The sequence below is a fragment of the Zingiber officinale genome, chromosome 11B (genome assembly GCF_018446385.1).
Source record: "Zingiber officinale cultivar Zhangliang chromosome 11B, Zo_v1.1, whole genome shotgun sequence".
Lineage (NCBI taxonomy): Eukaryota > Viridiplantae > Streptophyta > Magnoliopsida > Zingiberales > Zingiberaceae > Zingiber > Zingiber officinale.
This window is the reverse complement of record NC_056007.1, coordinates 74,060,018-74,066,726: the sequence shown is the minus strand read 5'-3', so window position 1 is coordinate 74,066,726 and position 6,709 is coordinate 74,060,018. Positions and strand designations below refer to the sequence as shown.

Sequence of the window (6,709 nt, the reverse complement as noted above, 5' to 3'; positions counted from 1 at the left end):
AATTCACAACATCAAATTGACTTCTGAATTCTTCCTTTTATCAGAAATCTGCAGGTTTCTGATTTAATGAATTGGATCCTGATTCACATTCCAGCTTGCAACTCAACCGAACTCACAATTCCTAGAATTCAGCTTCAATCAGCACACATTGGCAGTGATACAAAATTTCCAGGCTTCTTGTTGCTGCAGAATTCTCTGCTGCACACTTGTTCCATATAAATCCCAAAATTTCAGAGATTCCAAATTCATATTCAGCAAGAAATGAAAGGCTTACAGCATAGATTTATATAAATCTGTCTATTCCTTTTATATAAGACATAGAAACACAAGGACACCATTTGTAACTGAAATTCAAGAGCTTCAATTGAGTTCATAATTATTTTGAAGTTCTTCCACAGATTTTTGATACTATCCTGATACAAATTCACATTTCATCCTTTACTATTCCAGCTCCCTTGTTTCTGCCTTCAGAATTGAATTCTGTTACTTGCTTACTGCTTTTTCCTTCTGCAAGCAAATTCATAAAATGTTTCTGTTTCTGTAATTGGAATCCAGACCCTAACATCTGCTGCTACAGATTTTGTATTCCCTGTAGTTTCAGTATCACAGCTCCTTTTAAGAATCCCTACACTATTTCATAATCATTCTTCTTACTTTTGTCAGTAATTAAATGCTTCACTTCAGTTCTTCAATAATCAAAGGCTACACAAAATGAATCCTTATTCAAGCTGTTCTCATTTGGATTCAGAATTGCAAAATTCAGCAAGTCAAATCTTCAGCAGCAACAAATTATAGCTTCTTAAGCTCTGTTCCAGAAACAGAATATGATTCATATCTAAAATTTTCCACAGTTGGATTGATGTAGAAGTTAGTGAACTCCTCAATTCAGCTTCCTCAAAATCAGAAATTTACAGATCAGATTTCTAACTCAGAGGGTAAACAATCAGCAACCCAAATGGGAGCATCACAACAATGTTCCTGGCAATTACACCCACTAACTGAGTGAAATAGACACTAGTAGATAATCACGGATTGCTAAGAGCTTTCCAAGCAAATCAGTACTAAATTGGATACACAGATTTTCTTCTCAGAAATCAGATCTGTCCATGGTTGTTACCACCATCTAAGTTACTCCTTTCCCTGATATCATTTCTGAACTTTTGATACTACACTCATTAAAAATTATCTAAATTTTTGCACCTCACAGAATACTGCATTACAGATTTGTACACCCATTTGTTTTCTGAAATCAGCTTCTGGAAATTTTCCAGGTCTTCATCACAAGGAATTTCGGAAGAAAAGAATACCAAATGACATTGAAATGTCCAATGCTTAAATCACATGTTTCACTGTATTGAAATTCCCGAATTCAGGAACAGATTCAAAAAGAATTGACACTGATTTCATGAATTCTGATTAAATGCTTCAGTTTAAGAACTTGGAACTTGGCAACAAATTTCCAAATTCAATGTATCAAGTTAAAACGTGCCATTTCAGATCTCAACTTAATGAATTTGCAGAAATTACAAAGTATAAGATAGACATGCAGCTCTCAGTGAGGTTTCCAAATTTGATAGTCTTCATTATCTTCCATTCCTGCACAGCAGACTACTGATTTCAACTTTGTATCAATCTGTCACGTTTAGTTACACAAAACTTCAATACTTCTTTCATTTTGTCTCTTAAGACTCTTCACAATGCATAACCTAAAACTTCCAAGTTTCTACAGTTTCTGCTCATTACAATTTCCTTCTCAAATTGGCACAAAAAATGTCAGCATAATTTCTGCAGAATCTGCATTTTCCAGGTTGCTGTTTCTACACTTAACATCAATTGCCACTGCTATGCTTCTCCTTCTCTTGATGCTACTTTTGAATCTTTGATACCTTTGTTTAGTTTCAAAGTGCTGCACGCTAATGCAATTATTGTCTATTTGCTTCTTGTACCAGAATTCCAGAACAGTTGCAGAATTCCGGATTCCTGATTCAGCAGCAGATTTCAGAGATCAACTTTTATGAATTTAGTATCAGAATTTAGATTCTTGAATTTGATTCGTTTTGCAGCACCAGTAACTTGGTAGTGGAAGATTCTTTTGGATTTAATTTCTGATTAGCAACCTGCAAACAACTTGATATGCCACAATTTCTTCAAGTGATTTCCTTTTAATGAATTTTCCTGCATTTCAGTTCTGGATATGCTTCATTGTAAGAGAGACTATGAACCCATCACAGATACTAGGCTCCCTTTGAATATTAGACTAGCTCTTTCATTAAAAATAAGAGTAGAGGACTAATTCCAGCTTCAAATTCAGCACCAAAATTCAGTAAGTCAGCCTCACAAGCTTAACTTATAGCTCATACAATTATTTAGATACTGATTCAATTCTGAGCAACTGTTACATCAAGCTTCCATTCCATTAAAGCAATAAATCCAATTATTTTTGTTCTCTGAATCCAGAATTTAAGGTAATTTCAATACTACCAAGCTACAGTTCACAACCTTCCTTTGATATGAGCAGAGATTCCACACTTAAAACTTCTCATCCATCCAAGGCAATCTAACTCATCAAGTATTCTTCCAAAACTCTCAATAAAAGAATGACAAGCAAAGATTATTAAGAATTAAAATGCTAGATGAGAATGTATAAAGAAAATTGTGAAGAAAGGAATTGGAAAGTATGAAGGGGAACAAAATTGACAAAATCCTCAATTCCCATGCACACAAATGCTATTGTGACTTTGAAAAGAAACTAAGCAAGTTCTAGAGTTTCAATTGCCATGAGTGCATGTCACACAAAATAAAGTAATGAAGTATAGGCTAAGGGTGGTCCTCTCTAGGTAATTTCATGCAATCATGCCTAATTGATCAAATTGGAATCCACCACCAAATTAACCAATATCATGCAAGAAATGCATCCAATCATGTCAAATGACCCTAATTGATGATCAAATTTAAGAAGCTTTTACCATCTTAAAAGTATTACTAGAACAATTTCATGGAGAATTTTATTCCAAATGAGATGCTATGTATACTAAACAAAGTACAAGGTATTAAGCAAAATGCGAATGTAAAGTATGCAAAGCAAAAGAAACGTATAAAGCAAAAAGAAAAATAAGGAATGAACTCCCCTTTATTCCGGGCGGTTGCAAACGATTAAGAAGTAGTATCCACGCCGGTATTGGAATGGTTCTTCCCGGTGGTTGGAGTCGGTTAAGATGCAAAATCCACTTTGGAAGTGGAATAATTGTAGTTGCAGTCAAGTCCACTTCATCCAACATTTTTCCTTTGAAAATTCTTCCTGGAGGTCGGAGGCGGTTTAGATGGAGCAACCATTTTGGAAGCCTATGGCGACCTACAAAGCCAAAGGAAGACAACACCTCTTGCAAGCATGGGAAAATATTAGTTTCTATATTACATGGTTCAAAGAATATATCACATCCAACAAAATCAATTAATGGTACCTTAATAAAATCTTCTAATGAATTACAAGAAATACTAACCTTGTCATGTTGGAAGGTACCTGGAGGTTCTGGAATGGTGACTGTGACCTCCTCATCATCAGATAATAGCTCAGACTCTGGCTCAGGTTGTGTATCTAAGGGAAGTGATTCTTGGGGCTCTGCTTCCACAGCATAAGTCCCTACACTCTCATCATCAACATCTGGTTCAGGTGATTCTTGGGGTATTGCTTCCAATATGCAATCCCCTACACTTACATCATCTTCTACATCAGTACCTGCATCATCAACAACATCTACAACAACAATATCAGTAGAATTAGAATTCCTTACAACTATAGAATCATAATAAGAAATATTAGAAGAGTCTTGTGGAGTATTGGAAACAATATCAGGTCTATCCAAAACACTACAATCCCTCTTCTCACTGAAGCATGGTGCTTGTTGCTGGCTAATGGATGATGCAAATTGGTCTACTTGTATCTGAAAGTTTTGTATCTCTGCAAATTGTTGCTTTTGATACTCTATCATTTGCTGGATAATCTCTTTAAGGTCCTGTGTTGAATTAGGAGAAGGAGCTTCATCTTGAAATGTTCCCCATGGAGTTGGATCACTCTGATGGACTGGATGTGGCCAAGTAGGTGAGTAATCTCCCTGAAATCCCTATGGACTCTGATATGCTGGATATGGCTCAGCGAATTGTCCTTGTGTATCCTCATACCTATTTGGCTGCTCTATGGGTGGATAATATTGAGGTCCAGATTGATAGTACTGAGTCTGAGGATGATAATACTGAGGCTCAGGATGATAGTATTGAGGTTGATTAGGCTGATAATACCGACTCTCCATCTCACCTCCAAAATGTTGATAATATGGATCCATGGTCAAAGAAATTTCCTGCTCTTACACTGAAACACTAGCAAATAAAATCAGGAGACACAGGAACATATAAGATCAAACACATGGATATATGAACATGAAAGCAATTGAAACAATTTTTTCAAATTTTTATGTAAAAAGAAAAAAAACAATCCTAAGGTATCAAACACCGCTACATTCCCCGGCAACGGCGCCAATTTTGATAAGCCCCAATTTTGTCGTGAAATGGGTATCAAAAGAATTAAGTGTCCGAATCCATTCTACACTAATGTAGCATAGAGATAACTCGGGTCGTCTCCCAACGAATGCAGCCAATGCTTAATGTTTTTAGGATTTAATTGTTATTTCTCTTGGGGTTTTTGGGTTTTATTGACTTCTTGGATTAAAGAATGAAATAGCAAGACAAGTATGAAACTAAATCTAACGCAATGGAAGAAATCCTATCTATCTATCTATTAATCATGAACCCACAACATATTGTCACATTATGCTATGAATTTCATCATTAACAGATCCAAACAAATTAGAAACTAAACAAGAGTAAAATAAGAACAAAACAAGAACAAAAGATCAATTCAATGGATCAAACCACCATTTGTCAGATGATAGAAGATCTATTCGATTCATGCAACTGAGCAGATAAGAAACCAACAATACTAAACAAGAACAAAACCTAATCAGATTCAGCCAATTACTGAAACAAGAACTTGAATTCGGATGAACAGTAGATGTAATCGATTCAAGAACAACTTACCAAACACTTCAAATCTAGACGCAGAGATTCAACAAGCATACAACAGAATCAAAGAAAAGAAACAGATCTAAGAATTCAGCTAACTCAAGCAATGTAAATCTACAAAATTAAACGGCACAAATCATAAACTTGAACTAGAAATAGAGCAAAACAAAACTCAGTAATGGAGATTGGGGAAAGTGATGAACCAAAGTGAGCTGGGCATTCCCGAGTACTCACTGATCTTGACGAAGATGTCAAGATATTGCAGACGGGGAAGAATCGAAATAACGATCTCTAAAACTGGCAGATGCGGTTGGAAATGGTGTAGAAATCAGAGAAGAAAGCAGAAGCAACACTCATGCCCCTTTAGATGGTTGCAGAGCTTCGAGGAAGAAGATCTTCGATTGGAAGGAGGAAGAGAATTCGGTTGAAACCGCCAAATCCTTTACCTTCGTTGCTTCTTCCTTCTCCATGAAATCGCGGCAATGATTGGAGTCAGATCTGGAAAAGAAGTATGAAGTGGCATCGCCGGTTGTTGATGGATGGATCTCAGTTGGAGGAAGGGATGCCCTTGACCTCTCCTAGCCGCCGGCGGTGGAATGGGTTAAGGAAGGAGATCGCCGGAGCGAGCTTCCTCTGTTTTTGACGCGAGGAGAAGAAGAATTGACGAACTCCCTGTAGCTTCTCATTTCCCACTTAAATCAGATCTGAAATCTGAGTCAACGGTTGATATTGCTTCGGGATGATCCAACGGTGGAAGTTGCTCCAAATCCGATCCAAATCTTCAGATCTTGATCACTGGTTGTGATCTACTTCTCCTTGGCTTGGATGGACCAGATTCTTCACGGATGTCTTAGATCTACTCCGATCTTGGATGAATGGCTGAGATTGTTCTAGAGCTGGATCTCCTTATTTAAGCTCAGATTTGAACTCAATCTGAGTTGATCGAACTAAAGTCCTTGCCCTTTGATGCCTACAAAGAACATAACCAAATATTAGCATCAAATACCTCAAATATGATATAATTTGTAATTAAGTCTACAAATGAATGCAATTCATGAAATATGATATAAATGTGGAATTAACACATGAGAAGATCAAATGATATGCTTATATGAATCAAAATATCAATACAAAATGATGGTTATCAATGGCCCGAGAAACGCTGCGGAGGTGGGTAGTTGGCCATCCAGCCCAGAAGTAGCTGCTGCGTCACCAGCTGCTGACTGCGCAAGTCATCGTAGCGCTGGTCGATCCGAACACGCAGTCCATGGAGCTCAGCAGCCAGTAGCTCATCGTGTCGATCAAAGCGACTCTCCAGCTCGGCGATCTGCCAGCGCAGATCAGGATCGGCCTCTCCATCGTCAGCAGCAGGAGGAGCAGCAACAGGAGCAACCTGTCGTGGAGGTCCCCGTGGCAACTCACCTAGAGCTCTCCCATCCTTCCACCGAACGTCCCCATTTTGTCCTATGATTCCAGACTTGGAAAATGCCCGCTTCCCAAGTCTGCAATCCTGTCTGACCATCTTGACTGTTCTACCCTTAGAGACATCAATCTGATGGGTCTCGAGCCAATCTGTAATTATATGCCCATAAGGCATATAAACAGTGGAGCTGCTAAGCTGAGAATATGGAAT

At 37.8% G+C, this 6,709-nt stretch overlaps 1 long non-coding RNA gene across 1 annotated transcript; it reads left to right on the top strand.

Moving 5' to 3' along the window:
- The first annotated feature begins 270 nt into the window (after positions 1–270).
- Positions 271–2,189, top strand: LOC122033381. The gene is made up of 2 exons (XR_006126523.1): positions 271–1,807; positions 1,950–2,189. It is a non-coding gene; the product is annotated as an uncharacterized LOC122033381 (long non-coding RNA).
- Positions 2,190–6,709: the final 4,520 nt, after the last annotated feature.